Below are 20,428 nucleotides of genomic sequence, written 5' to 3'. Positions count from 1 at the left end.
TTCCATAGCTGCTGCGAGATTATTCTTTCAGGAATTGTGCTTTTGTGTATATAAGAAAGATTTGCCTAAGCCAAGACCACAGGAGCTTTCTCCTGTTTTCTGCTAGAAGTTTTATAGCTTTGAATGTTAAACTTAGGTTTGTGATCCACTTTGAGTTAATTTTATATTTGGTGAGGTATGGATTGTATATATATATTTTTTTGTTAGATATCCAATTGTTCCAGCACTATTAAAAAAAAAAACAAACTGTTTTTGTCCACTTAATTTCCTTTACACTTTGTCAAGATTCAGTTGTCTATATATGTGTGAATCTGTTTTTGGATTTTAAATGCTGTTTCATTCATTTGTTTGTGTGTACTATCTTGATTTATTGTAGCTTTATAAGGAATCTTGAGATCATAAAATGTTAATCCTCTATGTTTATTCTTTCTAAAAGTTAACTTTTGGCTAATATGGGTTCTTTGCTTATATGAATTCTGGAGCTAGTTTATCAATATCTACAAAAAGTGTGCTGAGATTTTGGTTGACTGCAATGGAGTATTAATTTGGGAGAACTGAAATCTTAACTATTGAATATTACGCATTATCATGTGGTATATCTTTCCATTTACTTAGGTCTTCTTTAATTCCCCTCAGCAATGTTTTGTGTTTTAAGTGTACAAGTCATTCTATTTTTTGGAATTTGTTCAGTATTTCATGATTTTTGATTTTTTTTTAAAAAAATAGACTATTTAAAAGAGCAATTTTAGGTTCACAGTAAAAATGAGCAGGAAGTACAAGGAGTCCCCGTACACCCCTTGGCCCCATACCCTCACCCACTCAACATCCGCCACCAAAGGGGTATGTTTGTTACAACTGATGAGCCTCCATTATCATCCACAGTCCATAGGTTAGTTCAGAGTTCTCTCTTGGTGATGGATGTATGCTCTATGGGTCTCAGCAAATATGCAGTGACACCAGAGTAGTGTCGTGCAGAAAATGTCACTACCCTAAAATCCTCCTGTGTTTGTCCTATTTATCCCTCCTTTCCCACTAACCTCTGGAAAACACTGGCCTTTTTACTGTCTATAGTTTTGCCTTTTCCAGAACTTCATGTAGTTGGAATCATACAGTATGTAGCCTTTTCAGATTGGCTTTTCACTTAGTAACATGCATTTAAATGTCCTCCATATCTTTTCATGGCTTGACAGCTCATTTCTTTTTAGTCCTGAATCAAATTCCATTTTCTGGATGTACCACTGTTTATTTATCCACTCACTTAGTAAGTTGTTTCCAAATTTTGACATTATGAATAAAGTTGCCATAAACATCCCTGCAGGTTTTTGTGTAGACATGTCTTCAGATTTTGTTGGTTGTTGACTAAATAAGTTGCACAGCATGAGAGTTGTGAGTTAAGCTTTATTTGGGGTAGAATGAGGACTGCAGCCTGGGAAACAGCACCTCAGATAGCTCTGAGAAACTGCTCCGAAGAGGTAGTGGGAGAAGGTCAATACACGTGATTTTGGTGAAGGGGGAGTTCATGCACTCAAGCACTTATTTAACAAAAGCTTTCTGCTAGTCTGCTGGGAGCTGATGTCGCCATGAAGGGATTCAGTGCTTTTCTAGATATGAGCATATGTAAGGATTGGGATCATGAAATCAGTTTCTGAAAACATCTAACTACCTAAAAACCTGTTTCATCAGTTTGCTTGGAGCACAGAGTACTTCATTCTCCACCCTGAACTTCCTTCAGTTCAGTCACTCAGTCGTGTCCGACTCCTTGTGACCCATGAATCGCAGCATGCCAGGCCTCCCTGTACATCACCAGCTCCCAGAGTTCACTCAGACTCACATCCATTGAGTCAGTGATGCCATCCAGCCATCTCATCCTCTGTCGTCCCCTTCTTCTACTGCCCCCAATCCCTCCCAGCATCAGGTCTTTCCAATGAGTCAACTCTTCGCATGAGGTGGCCAAAGTACTGGAGTTTCAGCTTTAGCATCATTCCTTTCAAAGAAATCCCAGGGCTGATCTTCTTCAGAATGGACTGGTTGGATCTCCTTGCAGTCCAAGGGACTCTCAAGAGTCTTCTCCAATACCACACTTCAAAAGCATCAATTCTTTGAAGCTCAGCTTTCTTCACAGTCCAACTCACACATCCATACATGACCACTGGAAAAACCATAGCCTTGACTAGACAGACCTTTGTTGGCAAAGTAATGTCTCTGCTTTTCAATATGCTATCTAGGTTGCTCATAACTTTCCTTCCAAGGAGTAAGCATCTTTTAATTTAATGGCTGCAATCACCATCTGCAGTGATTTTGGAGCCCAGAAAAATAAAGTCTGACACTGTTTCCACTGTTTCCCCATCTATTTTCCATGAAGTGATGGGACCAGATGCCATGAACTTAGTTTTCTGAATGTTGAGCTTTAAGCCAACTTTGTCACTCTCCTCTTTCACCTTCATCAAGAGGCTTTTGAGTTCCTCTTCACTTTCTGCCATAAGGGTGGTGTCATCTGCGTATCTGAGGTTATTGATATTTCTCCCGACAATCTTGATTCCAGCTTGTGCATCTTCCAGCCCAGCGTTTCTCATGATGTACTCTGCATAGAAGTTAAATAAGCAAGGTGTCAATATACAGCCTTGACGTACTCCTTTTCCTATTTGGGACCAGTCTGTTGTTCCATGTCCAGTTCTAACTGTTGTTTCCTGCCCTGCATACAGGTCTCTCAAGAGGCAGGTCAGGTGGTCTGGTATTCCCATCTCTTTCAGAATTTTCCACAGTTTATTGTGATCCACACAGTTAAAGGCTTTGGTATAGTCAATAAAACAGAAATAGATGTTTTTATGGAACTCTCTTGCTTTTTTGATGATCCAGCAGATGTTGGCAACTTGATCTCTGGTTCCTCTGCCTTTTCTAAAACCAGCTTGAACATCTGGAAGTTCACAGTTCACATATTGCTGAAGCCTGGCTTGGAGAATTTTGAGCATTACTTTACTAGCATGTGAGATGAGTGCAATTGTGTGGTAGTTTGAGCATTCTTTGGCATTGCCTTTCTTTGGGATTGGGATGAAAAGTGACCTTTTCTAGTCCTATGGCCACTGCTGAGTTTTTCAAATCTGCTGGCTTATTGAAGGCAGCACTTTCACAGCATCATCTTTCAGGATTTGAAATAGCTCAACTGGAATTCCATCACCTCCACTAGCTTTGTTCATAGTGATGCTTTCTAAGGCCCACTTGACTTCACATTCCAGGATGTCTGGCTCTAGGTGAGTAATCACACCATCGTTATTGTCTTGGTCGTGAAGATCTTTTTTGTACAGTTCTTCTTTGTATTCCTGCCACCTCTTCTTAATATCTACTGCTTCTGTTAGGTCCATATCATTTCTGTCCTTTATCGAGCCCATCTTTGCATGAAATGTTCCCTTGGTATCTCTGATTTTCTTGAAGAGATCTCTAGTCTTTCTCATTTTGTTGTTTTCCTCTATTTCTTTGCATTGATCGCTGAGGAAGGCTTTCTTATCTCTTCTTGCTATTCTTTGGAACTTCCTTCAGGCCTTATCAAAGTCAACAGTCGCAGCAGCAGCACACAATTCAATCCCCACAGAGACAGATGGCAAATGCCCTTGGCAAGTGCCAATTTGTCATTGACAGATTAAATATCAGAGAGCATGATTGCTGGATTGTACTGTAAGAATACTGATCATGGGCTTCTCAAGGCAAGAATACTGAAGTGGTTTTCCATTCCCTTCTCCAGTGAACCACATTTTGTCAGAGCTCTCCACCATGACCTGTCCGTCTTGGGTGGTCCTACATGGCTCATGAGTTTCATTGAGTTAGATAAGGCTGTGGTCCATGTGACCAGATTGGTTAGTTTTCTGTGATTGTGGTTTCAGTCTGTTTGCTCTCTCTGATGGAGAAAGATAAGAGGCTTATGGAGCTTCCTGATGGGAGAGACTGACTGTGGGGCAAACTGGGTCTTGTTCTGATGGGCAGTAAATCTTTAATCCATGCTCAGGAAATCTTTAATCCAATTTTCTGTTGAAGGGTGGGGCTGTGTTCCCTCCCTGTTGTTCGAACTGAGGCCAAACTACGGTGGAGGTAATGAAGGTAATGGTGACCTCCTTTAAAAGGTCCTGTGTAGGCATTGCTACACTCAATGCCCCCAGTCCTGCAGCAGGCCATTGCCGACCCATGCCTCTGCCAGAGACTCCTGGATACTCATGGGTAAGTCTGGGTCAGTCTCTTGCAGGATCACTGCTCCTTCCTCCTGGGTCCTGGTGTACACAAGGTTTTGTTCGTGTCCTCACAGAGTCTGTTTCCCCAGTCCTGTGTAAGTTCTGGCAGTTCTATGGTGGGGTTAATGGTGATCTCCTCCAAGAGGGCTTATGTCATACTCAGGTCTGCTGCACCCAGAGCCCCTGGCCCTGCAGCAGTCCATTGCTGACCCATACCTCCTCAGGAGGCACTCAGACACAGTTCTGGCTCAGTCTCTGGGAGGTCCCTGGGTCCTGGTGTGCATAAGGTTTGTTTGAGCCCTCCGAGCCTCTCTGGTGGGTATGGGATTTGATTCTAAATGTGATTTCACCCCTCCTGCCATCTTGCTGGGGCTTCTCTTTGCCTTTGGATGTGGGGTATCTTTTTTTGGTGGGCTCCAACATACTCCTATTGATGGTTGTTCAGTAAGTTGTAATTTTGGAGTTATCACAGGAGAAGACAAGCACATGTCCTTATACTATGCCATCTTCAAGCTAGTGAAGGTCATGGAATTCCAGTTAAGCTATTTCAAATCCTAAAAGATGATGCTGTGAAAGTGCTGCACTCAATATGCCAACAAATTTGGAAAACTCAGCAGTGGCCACAGGACTAGGAAAGTTTTCATTCCAATCTCCAAAAAAGGCAATGCCAAAGAATGTTCAAAGTACTGCACAATTGCACTCATCTCACACACTAGCAAAGTAATGCTCAAAATTCTTCAAGCCAGGCTTCAACAGTACATGAACTGTGAAATTCCATACGTTCAAGCTGGATATAGAAAAGGCAGAGGAACCAGAGATCAAGTTGCCAACATCCATTGGATCATCAAAAAAATGAGAGAGCTCCAGAAAAACATCTACTTCTGCTTTACTGACTACACCAAAGCCTTTGACTGTGTAGATCACAGCAAACTGTGGAAAATCCATAAAGAGATGGGAATACCAGACCACCTTACCTGCTTCCTGAGAAATCTATATGCAGGTCAAGAAGTAACAGTTAGAACTGAACGTGGAACAACAGACTGGTTCCAAATAGGAAAAGGAGTACGTCAAGGCTGTGTATTGTCACCCTGCTCATTTAACTTATATGCAGAATACGTCATACAAAACGCCAGGCTGGATGAAGCACAAGCTGGAATCAAGATTGCTGGGAGAAATATCAATAACCTCAGATATGCATATGACACCACCCTTATGGCAGAAAGTGAAGAACTAAAGAGCCTCTTGATGAAAGTGAAGAGAAGAGTGAAAACATTAGCTTAAAACTCAACATTCAGAAAACTAAGATCATGGCATCTGGCCCCATCACTTCAAGGCAAATAGATGGGAAAACAATGGAAACAGTGAGAGACTTTATTTTGGGGGGCTCCAAAATCACTGCAGATGGTGATTGCAGCCATGAAGTTAAAAGACCCTTGGTCCTTGGAAGAAAAGCTATGACCAACCTAGACAGCATATTAAAAAACAGAGACATTACTTTACCCACAAAGGTCCGTCTAGTCAAAGCTATGGTTTTTCCAGTAGTCATGTATGGACGTGAGAGTTGCACTATAAAGAAAGCTGAACCCTGAAGAATTGATGCTTTTAAACTGTGGTGTTGGAGAAGACTCTTGAGAGTCCCCTGGGGTGCAAGGAGATCCAACCAGTCAAACCTAAAGGAAATTAGACGTGAATATTCATTGGAAGGACTGATGCTGAAGCTGAATCTCCAATACTTTGGCCACCTGATGTGAAGAACTGACTCATTGGAAAAAAAACCCTGATGCTGGGAAAGATTGAAGGCAGGAGAAGGCAATGACAGAGGATGACATGGTTGGATGGCATCACCGACTCTCTGGGTGTTGCTGATGAACAGGGAAGCCTGGTGTGCTGCAGTTCTTGGGGTCGCAAAGATTCAGACATGACTGAGTGACTGAACGGACTGACTCTAAGAATGTTTACTTTTGTAAGAAACTGCCAAACTTCTCCCAAAATGGTTGTACCATTTTGCATTCCTATTAGCAATGAATGAGAGTTTCTCTCTTTAAAAAAAAAAAATTTTTTTTTTTTAATTTCTTGACTGCATACTGTGGCATGTGGGATCTTAGTGCTAAGATCAGGGATCAAGTGCATGCCCCCTGCATTGGACGTGCAGTCTTAACCACTGAACTGCCTTGGCGAGTCCCAAGAGTTTTTCATATCCTCACCAGCATTTGGTGTTGTCAGTGTTCTGGTTTTTCTCTGTTCTGATATGTGAGCCATGTTATTTCACTGTTACTTTAATTTGAAATTCTCTAGTAATATAAGATGTGGAGTGTCTTTTCCTATGCTAATTTTACATCTGTATATCTTCTTTGGTAAGAAGATCTTTTGCCCATTTTTAAATTGGATTAATTTTCTTACTGTTGACTTTTAAGTATTCTTTGTATATTTTGTGTAGCAGTCCTTTATCGGATATGTGTTTCACAAATATTTTCTCCCAATCTGTGGCTCGTCTTTTCGTTCCCTTGATAGTGAACTTTTGGATCAACACCTCTCCATTTTCCTCATCCTCTACCCCTCGCAATTTGCATTCTTCTCTCTGGTGCTAGAGGCTTCACTTTTTTCTCTTTCACATATAAATGAGATGATGTAGTGATTGTCTTTCTGTATCTAGCTTAGTTCACTTAGCATAAATGTCCTCTAGATCCATTCTATGTTGTTGCAAATGGTGACATTTCCTCCTTTTTAATGGCTGAATAATAATATTTCAACAGAATGGGAAAGACTAGAGATCTCTTCAAGAAAATTAGAGATACCAAGGGAACATTTCATGCAAAGACGGGCTCGATAAAGGAAAGAAATGGTATGGACTTGACAGAAGCAGAAGATATTAAGAAGAGGTGGCAGGAATACACAGAAGAACTGTACAAAAAAGATCTTCATGACCAAGACAATAACGATGGTGTGATCACTCACCTAGAGCCAGACATTCTGGAATGTGAAGTCAAGTGGGCCTTAAAAAGCATCACTACAAACAAAGCTAGTGGAGGTGATGGAATTCCAGTTGAGCTATTTCAAATCCTGAAAGATGATGTTGTGAAAGTGCTACACTCAATATGCCAGCAAATTTGGAAAACTCAGCAGTGGCCACAGGACTGGAAAAGGTCACTTTTCATTTCAATCCCAAAGAAAGGCAATGCCAAAGAATGCTCAAACTATCGCACAATTGCACTCATCTCACATGCTAATAAAGTAATGCTCAAAATTCTCCAAGCCAGGCTTCAGCAATACGTGAACTGTGAACTTCCTGATGTTCAAGCTGGTTTCAGAAAAGGCAGAGGAACCAGAGATCAAATTGCCAACATCTGCTGGATCATGGAAAAAGCAAGAGAGTTCCAGAAAAACATCTTCTCTGCTTTATTGACTATGCCAAGCCTTTGACTGTGTGGATCACAATAAACTGTGGAAAATTCTGAAAGAGATGGGAATACCAGACCACCTGACCTGCCTCTTGAGAAACCTGTATGCAGGGCAGGAAGTAACAGTTAGAACTGGACATGGAACAACAGACTGCTTCCAAATAGGAAAAGGAGTACGTCAAGGCTGTATACTGTCACCCTGCTTATTTAACTTCTATGCAGAGTACATCATGAGAAACGCTGGGCTGGAAGATGCACAAGCTGGAATCAAGATTGCTGGGAGAAATATTAATAACCTCAGATATGCAGATGACACCACCTTTATGGCAGAAAGTGAAGAGGAACTCAAAAGCCTCTTGATGAAAGTGAAAGTGGAGAGTGAAAAAGTTGCTTAAAGCTCAACATTCAGAAAATGAAGATCATGGCATCCGGTCCCATCACTTCATGGGAAATAGATGGGGAAACAGTGGAAACAGTGTCAGACTTTATTTTTCTGGGCTCCAAAATCACTGCAGATGGTGACTGCAGCCATGAAATTAAAAGACGCTTACTCCTTGGAAGGAAAGTTATGACCAACTTAGATAGCATATTCAAAAGCAGAGACATTACTTTGCCAACAAAGGTTCATCTAGTCAAGGCTATGGTTTTTCCTGTGGTCATGTATGGATGTGAGAGTTGGACTGTGAAGAAGGCTGAGTGCCAAAGAATTGATGCTTTTGAAGTGTGGTGTTGGAGAAGACTCTTGAGAGTCCCTTGGACTGCAAGGAGATCCAACCAGTCCATTCTGAAGGAGATCAGCCCTGGGATTTCTTTGGAAGGAATGATGCTAAAGCTGAAGCTCCAGTACTTTGGCCACCTCATGCGAAGAGTTGACTCATTGGAAAAGACTCTGATGCTGGGAGGGATTGGGGGCAGGAGGAGAAGGGGACGACAGAGGATGAGATGGCTGGATGGCATCACCGACTCGATGGACATGAGTCTGAGTGAACTCCGGGAGTTGGTGATGGACAGGGAGGCCTGGCGTGCTGTGATTCATGGGGTCGCAAAGAGTCGGACACGACTGAGCAACTGAACTGAACTGTTCAAGTTTTAAAAATCCATTTATCTTTACATGGGATTGCTGTATCATGCAGTTCTATTTTTAATTTTTTGAGGAGTATCCATACTGTTTTCCATAATGCCGAGAGAAATTTATGTTCTTATTAATGGTATGTGCTTAGTCACTCAGTCATGTCTGACTCTTTGTGACCTCTCAGACTGTAGTCCGCCAGCCTCTTCTGTCCATGGGGATTCTCAAGGCAATAATGCTGGAGTGGGTAGCCATGCCTTCTTCCAGGGGATTTTCCCAACCAGGGGATCGAACCCAGGTCTCCCATATTGCAGGAGGATTCTTTACCATCTGACCACCAGGGAAGCCTAAGAATACTGGATTGGGTAGCCTATTCCTTCTCCAGGGGATCTCCCCAACCCAGGAATCAAGCTGGGGTCTCTTGAATTGCAGGTGGATTCTTTACCAGCTGAGCTACCTGGGAAATATGCAAGGGTTCTGTTTTCTTCAAATGCTTTCCAATCCTTGTTACCTTATCTTTTGGACAATACCCATCCTAACAGATATAAAGAGATATCTCACCATGGTTTTGATTTGCATTTCTCTGATAACCAGTAATATTGAGCACCTTTTCATGTACCCATTTGGCTATTTGTATGTATTCTCTGCAAAAATATCTATTGAGGTCATTTGCCCATTTTATAATCAGGTTATCAATTCATGGATTGCTATTGAGTTGTATGAGTTCCTTATATATTTTATGTATTAAACCCTTAATAGATACATTGTTTTCAAATATCTTCTCTCATTATGTGCGTGTGTGTTAGGTGCTTAGTCAGGTTGCAACCATGGACTGTAGTCTTTCAGGCAGACTGTCCTCTGTCCATGGTATTCTCCAGGCAAGAATACTGGAGTGGATAGTCATTCCCTTTTCTAGGGGTCTTCCCAACCCAGGATCAAACCCAGGTCTCCTGCATTGCAGGCAGATTCTTTACTGTTCGATTATGTAGGTTGTTTTCTTTTTTCATTCTGATAATTGTTTCCTTTGCCATGCAGAAATGCTTTAGTTTGATGTAGTTCCACTTCTTGATTTTTGCTTATTCATGTGTTCTTTTGGTGTCATATATATTAACTGATGAATATTGAATTGGCTTTGCATGCCTAGCATAAATCCCATTTGGGGTATAATGGGGTATGATGATTTTTTTTTTTTCGTTATATGTATCAGTTTCTAGTTGTTGCTAGGATATAGGAATACACTTGATGCTTGTGTGTTGATCTTGTATGTTAATCTGTAAATTTGCTAAACTGACATATTAGTTCTAATAATTTTTGTAGAATCCATTGTATTTCCTATGTAGATTATAATGTCAGTACTGGTGAGTATGCAACTGAAGATTTGAGGGGGACCTTTTGCAATCTTCAGAGCTCTCTTTTTGCGCAGCTCTCTACTTTATGGTACCCTTCCCTACAAATCAGGATTTCCCTGGTGGTCCAGTGGCTAAGACTTTGCACTCCCAATGCAGGAGGCCTGGGGCTGACCCATGTTCAGGAAACTAGAATGTTCAGGCATCCTACATGCCACAGTTAAGACCCAGTGCAGCCAAATAAATCAATCTATATTTTTAAAAGCTTTACCATCTAATGGGAGGACACAAATGATAAACAAATAAGACTATACCAAATAGTGATAACTGTCATGATAAAAATAAATGATGCTCACAAGACTCATGATGATCACTTTATAAGCATGGTTCTTTTATGTGAATAGACCTAAATTTGGACATACATATTTGGAGAGGTATGGGAGAAGGACTAATGTTTTAGCAATAAAAGAATTGGCCATCTGTTCAGTTATCTGGTTTGGGCTTTCAGGTGAAACACAGATGCTCAGAAAAGAACTAAGAAATGTATCTACAAATAGAATAAGTAAAAAGAAAAGGACATTCTACAACAATCTAAACTCAGCCTAACAAGATTATCAGAACTCTTTCAAGTAAGATTTTGTGACCCTCGATCTCTAGTTGTTTTTATGCTTCCAGACCAATAAAATAAAATAAAACAATAAAACTTTTAAAATCTACTTTTATAACCTGATTCTATGTGAAAATACCCAGTGGCAATTTCCATTCTCTTTTGCCTTAAAATTCACTGATATTGCTTCTCTCTAGTTTCCTTCTCTTGCTCCTTGATGTTCAATTTCTTTCTGTCACTAGTAGCATCTCTATTCCCTGGAGAAGGACAAAAGTCAATGCTAAAATAGTTGAATCAGTGAGTGAGAAAAGTCATAAAAAGTCTCAAACCAACCTTGGCAGCTGTCCTTCCAAAGTCAGAGAATAAAGTGAAAAAAAAACAAACAAACCCCAAAACCCAATAATATGGAACCCGATACAAATCTGATCCTAACATTTATCTGCCTCAGGAAGAACTATATGGTCAGATATTGGAACATTGGGACACTGAAGTCACATTTTTCCTATAAGCTTAAAATAGAGTAATATTCTGAATCAAAGAACAAAGAAAGGGCTCCTGGGAGATTCCTATTTGATTTGTGACAATAATACTGTTATGATGAACAAAATTTCACTTAAAAAAAAAAAAGCTAATAAAAAGTCCCTGCAAAGTCCAGTGGCAACCCTTTCTTTTATCTCAGGCCTATGTAGTTTATGCAATAAAGTAAAAACTAAAACTCCTACAACCTCACTGTGCATGTGTGCTCAGTTGTGTCTGCCTCTCCTTAACCACATGGACTGTAATCTGGGATTTCCCAGGCAAGAATGCTGGAGTGGGTTACCATTTCCCACTCCAGGAGACCTTCCCCACCCAGGGGTTGAACCCACATCTCTTGCGTCTCCTACATGGGTAGGCAGTTTGTTTACCACTGTGCCACCTGGGAAGCCCATGACCTCACTAATCCTCTGCAAATCTCCCTCTGGGTAAAACACCAGGAACAAATCTCTGGCCTAACTAAAATGCAAGCTATAGTTCTTAAACCAAAGTTGCTGAAAATGATCTTTCTGGTCAAAATTAAATTAGATTATATTGAAACATCTCCTCTCCCAATTCCCAGCATTAAATTTTCCCTTCTAAAACTATCATGTGCCACATGTCTGCTTGGGAACAGGTTTACCATAGGTAACCTAGCTTAGACCCCTGAAAAACAACAACAAAATCACAATCAGAGTTGGATTATTATAAAAAAAAAACCAAAAAACAAAACTGTTCTCATAACTTGATTGAAAATAGAGTGATAACAAAGGAATATATGGAGAAATTGAACAAAATTTTAATGATCTGCTTCAGTTTAGTTCAGTTTAGTCACTCAGTCATGTCCAACTCTTTGCAAGCCCACGAACTGCAGCACGCCAGGCCTCCCTGTCCATCACCAACTCCCAGAGTTCACCCAAACTCATGTCTGTTGAGTCGGTGATGCCATCAAGCCATCTCTTCCTATGCCGTCCCCTTCTCCTCCTGCTTTCAATCTATCCCAGCATCAGGGTCTTTTCAAATGAGTCAGTTCTTCTCATCAGGTGGCCAAAGTATTGGAGCTTTAGCTTCAGCATCAGTCCTTCCAATGAATATTCAGGACTGATTTCCTTTAGATTCGACTGGTTGGATCTCCTTGCAGTCCAAGGGACTCTCAAGAGTCTTCTCCAACACCACACTTCAAAAGCATCAATTCTTCAGCGCTCTGATTTCTTCACAGTCCAACTCTCACATCCATACATGATTACTGGAAAAACCATAGCCTTAACTAATGGACCTTTGTTGGCAAAGTAACATCTCTGCTTTTTAATATGCCGTCTAGGTTGGTCATAACTTTCCTTCCAAGGAGTAAGCATCTTTTAATTTCATGGCTGCAGTCACCATCTGCAGTGATTTTGGAGCCCGAAAAAATAGTCAGCCACTGTTTCCACTGTTTCCCCATTTATTTGCCATGAAGTGATGGGACCAGATGCCATGATCTTCATTTTCTGAATGTTGAGCTTTAAGCCAACATTTTCACTGTCCATTTTCACTTTCATCAAGAGGCTTTTTAGTTCCTCTTCACTTTCTGCCATAAGGGTGGTGTCATCTGCGTATTTGAGGTTATTGATATTTCTCCCGGCAATCTTGATTCCAGCTTGTGCTTCTTCCAGCCCAGTGTTTCTCATGATGTACTTTGCATAGAAGTTAAATGAACAGGGTGACAATATACAGCCTTGACGTACTCCTTTTCCTATTTGGAACCAGCCTGTTGTTCCATGTCCAGTTCTAACTGTTGCTTCCTGACCTGCATATAGCTTTCTCAAGAGGCAGGTCATGTGGTCTGGTACTCCCATCTCTTTCAGAATTTTCCACAGTTTACTGTGATCCACACAGTCAAAGGCTTGGCATAGTCAATAAAGCAGAGAAGATATTTTTCTGGAACTCTCTTGCTTTTACCATGATCCAGCAGATGTTGGCAATTTGATCTCTGGTTCCTCTGCCTTTTCTAAAACCAGCTTGAACATCTGGAAGTTCAGTTCACATATTGCTGAAGCCTGGCTTGAAGAATCTTGAGCATTACTTTGCTAGTGTGTGAGATGAGTGCAATTGTGCGGTAGTTTGAGCATTCTTTGGCATTGCCTTTCTTTGGGATTGGAATGAAAACTGACCTTTCCCAGTCCTGTGGCCTCTGTGAGTTTTCCAAATTCGTTGGCATATTGAGTGCAGCACTTTCACACCATCATCTTTTAGGATTTGAAAGAGCTCAACTGGAGTTCCATCACCTCCACTAGCTTTGTTCATAGTGATGCTTCCTAAGACCCATTTGACTTCACATTCCAGGATGTCTGACTCTAGGTGAGTGATCACACCATCGTGATTATCTTGGTCATGAAGGTCTTTTTTGTAGTTCTTCTGTGTATTCTTGCCACCTCTTCTTAATATCTTCCGCTTCTGTTAGGTCCATGCCATTTCCGTCCTTTATTGAGCTCATCTTTGCATGAAATATTCCCTTGGTATCACTAATCTTCTTGACGCAATCTCTAGTCTTTCCCATTCTATTTGTTTCCTCTATTTCTTTGCACTGATCACTGAGGAAGGCTTTCTTATCTATCCTTGCTCTTCTTTGACATTCTGCATTCAAATGGGTATATCTTTCCTTTTTCTCCTTTGCTTTTTGCTTCTCTTCTTTTCACAGTTATTTGTTAGGCCTCCCCAGACAGACATTTTGCTGTTTTCATTTTTTTTTGTTGATGATCTTGCTCCCTGTATCCTGTACACTGTCACGAACCTCTGTCAATAGTTCATCAGGCACTTTGTCTATCAGATCTAGTCCCTTAAATCTATTTCTCACTTCCACTGTATAATCATAAGGGATTTGATTTAGGTCATACCTGAATGGACTAGTGGTTTTCCCCACTTTCTTCAATTTAAGTCTGAATTTTCCAATAAGGATTTCACGATCTGAGCCATAGCCAGCTCCCGGTCTTGTTTTGCTGACTGTATAGAGCTTATCTATCTTTGGCTGCAAAAAATATAATCAATCTGATTTCAGTGTTGGCCATCTGGTGATGTCCATGTGTAGAGTCTTCTCTTGTGTTGTTGAAAGAGAGTCTTTGCTATGATCAGTGCATTCTCTTGGAAAAACTCTATTAGCCTTTGCCCCGCTTCATTCTGTACTCCAAGGCCAAATTTGCCTGTTACTCCAGGTGTTTCTTGACTTCCTACTTTTGCATTCCAGTCCCCTATAATGAAAAGGACATCTTTTTTGGGTGTTAGTTCTAAAATGTCTTGTAGGTCTTCATAGAACCGTTCAACTTCAGCTTCTTCAGCGTTAGTGATCAGGGCATAGACTTGGATTACTGTGATATTGAATGGTTTGCCTTGGAAATGAACAGAGATCATTCTGTCATTTTTCAGATGCATCCAAGTACTGCATTTCGGACTCTTTTGTTGACTATGATGGCTACTCAATTTCTTCTAAGTGATTCCTGCCCACAGTAGTAGATATAATGGTCGTCTGAGTTAAATTCACCCATTCCAGTCCATTTTATTTTGCTGATTCCTAGAATGTCGATGTTCACTCTTGCCATCTCCTTTGACCATTTCCAATTTGCCTTGATTCATGGACCTGACATTCCAGGTTCCTATGCAATATTGCTCTTTATAGCATCTGACCTTGCTTCTATCACCAGTCACATCCACAACTTGGTGTTGTTTTTGCTTTGGCTCCATCCCTTCATTCTTTCTGGAGTTACTTCTCCACTGATCTTCAGTAGCATATTGGGCACCTACTGACCTGGAGAGTTCATCTTTCAGTGTCCTATCTTTTTGCCTTTTCATACTGTTCATGGAGTTCTCAAGGGAAGAATACTGAAGTGGTTTGCCATTGCCTTCTCCAATGGACCATATTTTGTCAGACCTGTCCACTGTGACCTGTCCATCTTGGGTGGCCCTACACAGCATGGCTTAGTTTCTTTGAGTTAGACATTGCTGTGGTCCATGTGATCAGATTGGCTAGTTGTCTATGATTGTGGTTTCAGTCTGTCTGCCCTCTGATGCCCTCTCTCAGCACCTACTGTCTTACTGGGATTTCTCTTACCTTGGACGTGGGGTATCTCTTTACGGCTGCTCCAGCAAAGTGCAGCCACTGTACCTTACCTTGAACGTGGGATGTCTACTCACGGCCGCCACTCCTGATTTTGGACTTGGGTATCTCTTCTCGGCTGCTCGCTGCTCTAGCGCCACTTGCCGCTCAAATCATATATCTTTGCAAAGTAAAATTTATACTTTGGGATATATATTTTTTCATTTTAAAATTTATATTTACTTAACAGATCAACAAGGTATATTTCCTCAAGATCTTTTGCAAATTTCCTCCGTTTTCGTAATATCCCTAGCACAACCAGAAAATAGGAAAAAAATTTTTCTACTAAATGTTTGTTCTTTGGCAAATATCTCTGTATTTCCCATTTTCAGCTTTACCTACTGAAATGATGTTCTTTATTTACTTTTATATACCTGCCTTAAAATAGCACTGCAGCATTGCTCTTAGAAGATACTTTACTAAGAATATATGATTGTGGGAATATGAAATAGAATCTTTTTCTAATTTATAACAAAGAAAGGAGAAGTGACAGTAATTTTCAAGTGACACTAATCTGTCACTCCATGATGTAAGATACTTAAAAACCAAGATGTTCACCAATCAATGGATGTTAAGTAGATTAGAAAATCATCATGTTGCCATATCTCCTTTCATCGAAAAGATGTGAAATCCTGCAAAATGAACACAGGCTTTCAAATTTACCTACAAGGTCTTCAGACTGGATTACCTGCTTATCATTTCCAAGCTGATGTGGGTTTTTTACTCTAGCTTTGTTTCAAATTATATTTCTTCAAAATGGAATCTAAGTTTTCCTGAAAAGTCTTATGACTTCAGTGAGATGATTAAAAGCACATCTTCTAGAATCACATGGTTTGTAGCTAAGACTCAGAGACAATAAACACTATGCAGATATGTACAGGAAGAGAATTCCTGACCATGTAGAGCCACCCGGAGCGGTGGGGCAAGAATTACCCAAGTCTTACTGACTTTCAAAAGAGCTTTCTGCTTGCTCAGTACAGGAGCAGAAGTATCCTTGAAAATCACCATCACTCTGTAAATATCTATCCTGTATTGTCTCCAGGGACCACACCAAAATATAAATAATCTTGGGTACCATCATGAAACAACTTTTATTACCTTTTAAAAAATATTAATATAAGCAAAAATAATATGTATTTAATAGTATAACTTCAGTTAAATGTCATTTAGGAGTTATAATTTTCTAAAAGTTACCTCGTGAACACTGCTTTCACCAGTGATGGGGCCAATGTTTACTGGAGAAAAAAAATCTCTGTGTTTACATGTTGTTAACTCAACAAATATTTATTGAACACACCACTACTTGCCATGTAGAGTATTAGATGTGGGGGATACAAAATGAGCCAGATGGACATTGTCACTCCTTTCACAAAATGTTTTATGGAAGTAGGTACAGTGAAGCATCTTGGAGAGAGGAGGTTAAAGTCAGACCCTTCTGGTTGAGAAACAAATCGTCAGAGGTGTTTCAGGTCCTTATAAATATCACAATGGTATTCACACAACTCCTTAGTAGAATTTCCTGTATAAGCTGGTTCAGATTATCTTACTTGGTAAAACGAGCTTTCATTAATACATTAAAATGTGACCCTTGTGACATAAAACCACTGTCACCCACTTGAATGGAATGCATTAATATTTTCCCAGAGTTCTGTCCTGAGTTATAGTTTAAGAGAAACCCAAACAGTTTATCATACTAAGTGAAGTAAGTCAGAGAAAAACAAATGTCACATGATATCACTTATATGTGGAATCTGTAAAAAAAAAAAAAAAAAGATGAATTTATTTACACAAAAGAAACAGACTCACAGACACAGAAGACAAACTAATAGTTACCAAAGGGGAAATGAAGGGAAGGAATAAATTAGAAGTTTGGGGATTAAAATATACATACTATCATATAGAAAATAGATAACCAACAAGGTCCTACTGTATAACACAGTGAGCCATATTCACATACCTTGTAATAACCTATATTGGAAAAGAATCTGAAAAAGTATATATATATGTATAAATGGAACACTTTTTCTACACAGCAGAAATTAACTAAACATTGTACACAAACTACACTTTAATTAAAAAAAATAAAAATAAAGACCTTCCTAAAAGTGGAAGTTTCACATACCCCTGTTTCAAATTTTTATTTAAAATATTTCTCTTCTGCTTAATTCTTCCATTCACTTATCCATCAATCAGTACTGCTGCTGCTCCTGCAAAGTTGCTTCAATCATGTCCAGCTCTGTGTGACCTCATAGACAGCAGCCCACCAGGCTCCTCTGTCCCTGGGATTCTCCAGGCAAGGACACTGGAGTGGGTTGCCATTTCCTTCTCCAATCAATCAATACATATATGTCTTAAATGCCAACTATGTGCAAAATAATGATGTAGACAAAATCCAGGGTAAAGCCCTAACGGCCCTATCAAGTCAAAAGGGTTTGTGGAAAGGTCCTACTGTACCGCACAGGGAACCCTACTCAATGTCATTTGGCAGCCTGGACGGGAAGGGAGTATGCGGAAGAACGAATACATGTATAGGTGTGGCTGAGTCCCTTTGCCATCCACCTGAAACTATCACAACATTGTTACTGGCTATACTCTAATGTAAAATAGAAAGTTAAAAAATTAACTAAATAAAAACTAAAATGGATTATCAACAAGGTCCTTCTGTACAACACAGAAAGCTCTACTTGATGTCATGTGGCAGCCTGGATGAGTGGGTAGTTTGGGGGAAAACAGATACATGTATATATATGGCTGAGTCTCTTTTCTGTCCACCTGAAACTATCACAACATTGTTAATCAACTATACCCCAAAATAAAACGTTTTTAAAAAGGGGGGTTTGGGAAAGGATTTCAATCTAAATGGAGCCAGAGGACAAGAAACGCCAACTTCACACAGGCGCCCTCAAAAGAAGAGAAGTCAAGAACTGAGAGCCTCTTGATTTCTTGTAAATGCTTGATTTACAGAAGACAAGACTCATCTCCTGACCAGTGAACACCTCCTAGTAGTCCCTTCCCATTCTCAGACCCCTGAATGTACTGCTTGGACTCTGGCTGGATGTCCCCCTTTCCACTCCCTGTCCATCCACACAGACCACTTCAAACCCTCAAAAGACTCGCCTGTAATTTGCACAGCATGTGTTTCCCCAGTTACCATTCTTCTGCTATTCCCAAATAAAATGTTTCTGGTAATTAAAACTTACCTCAATTTACCTCTTTATTTAGTCCACAGGGTATATAAACAAGTAAATTCACGATCATATTTAGTGTACAGAGTTCAATAATTAGAAAACGTGCCAAGCAAAGGTTGGGAATACAAGAGGGAAAAAGCGTCTCAAAAGGCTCAGACATGCATAAAAATGAGAATTAAACATGAATCTCCTGAAAAAGGAAAAACAAGAGGAGGCCAAAGAGAAAGGAAAACATATTTGTAAATGTTTATCTGATCATTTCCCAAATTTTGTTCTTCCTTTGTGTACAATACAACATATGAAATTAAAAGGCACTTGCTCCTTGGAAGAAAAGTTATGTCCAATATAGACAGCATATTAAAAAGCAGAGACATTACTTTGCCAACAAAGGTCCATCTAGTCAAAGTTATGGTTTTTCCAGTAGTCATGTATGGATGTAAGAGTTGGACCATAAAGAAAGTTGAGCACCGAAGAACTGATGCTTTTGAACTGTGGTGCTGGAGAAGACTCTTGAGAGTTCCTTGAATTGCAAGGAGATCCAACCAGTCCATCCTAAAGGAAATCAGTCCTGAATATCCATTGGAAGGACTGATGCTGAAGCTGAAATTCCAATACTTTGGCCACCTGATGTGAAGAACTGATTCATTAGAAAAGACCCTGATGCTGGGAAAGATTGAAGGCAGAAGGAGAAGGGGACGACAGAGGATGAGATGGTTGGATGGCATCACCGAGTCAATGGACATGAGTTTGAGTAAACTTTGGGAGTTGGTGATGGACAGGAAGGCCTGGTGTGCTGCAGCCCATGGAGTTGCAAAGAGTTAGACACGACTAAGTGACTGAAGTGAACTGAACTGAACAACATATTTATTTATTTGGAAACTCATTTTGAAGTCAAGTTTTAGCAATAGTGAAGTAGTTTATTTTGACTAAGCCCCTGAAAGATAGCAATTATATCTATCAACAAAATACATTTTTAAAAAACAGAAACAAAACCCATTGAAGGCACCAGTGGGTAAGTATAAGCATATAGAAACTGTAGATTTTTAGATACTTAAATTGAGGAAAGTAGAGAAAATCACTAGACCATTCAGGTATGACCTAAATCAAATCCCTTATGATTATACAGTGGAAGTGAGAAATAGATTTAAGGGCCTAGATCTGATAGATAGAGTGCCTGATGAACTATGGAATGAGGTTCGTGACATTGTACAGGAGACAGGGATCAAGACCATCCCCATGGAAAAGAAATGCAAAAAAGCAAAATGGCTGTCTGAGGAGGCCTTACAAATAGCTGTGAAAAGAAGAGAAGTGAAAAGCAAAGGAGAAAAGGAAAGATATAAGCATCTGAATGCAGAGTTCCAAAAAATAGCAAGAAGAGATAAGAAAGCCTTCCTCAGCCATCAGTGCAAAGAAATAGAGGAAAACAACAGAATGGGAAAGACTAGAGATTTCTCCAAGAAAATTAGAGATACCAAGGGAACATTTCATGCAAAGATGGGCTCGATAAAGGACAGAAATGGTATGGACCTAACAGAAGCAGAAGATATTCAGAAGAGGTGGCAAGAATAAACAGAAGAACTGTACAAAAAAGATAATCACGATGGTGTGATCACTGACCTCGAGCCAGACATCCTGGAATGTTAAGTCAAGTGGGCCTTAGAAAGCATCACTATGAAGAAAGCTAGTAGAGGTGATGGAATTCCAGTTGAGCTATTCCAAATCCTAAAAGATGATGCTGTGAAAGTGCTGCACTCAATATGCCAGCAAATTTGGAAAACTCAGCAGTGGCCACAGGACTGGAAAAGGTCAGTTTTCATTCCAATCCCAAAGAAAGGCAATGCCAAGGAATGCTCAAACTACTGCACAATTGCACTCATCTCACACACTAGTAAAGTAATGCTCAAAATTCTCCAAGCTAGGCTTCAGCAGTACATGAACTGTGAACTTCCTGATGGTCAAGCTGG

Source organism: Bos taurus, chromosome 16 (assembly GCF_002263795.3).
Source record: "Bos taurus isolate L1 Dominette 01449 registration number 42190680 breed Hereford chromosome 16, ARS-UCD2.0, whole genome shotgun sequence".
NCBI classification, from domain to species: Eukaryota; Metazoa; Chordata; class Mammalia; order Artiodactyla; family Bovidae; genus Bos; species Bos taurus.
The sequence above is the reverse complement of the archived record's forward strand: the minus strand, read 5'-3'. Positions refer to the sequence as shown.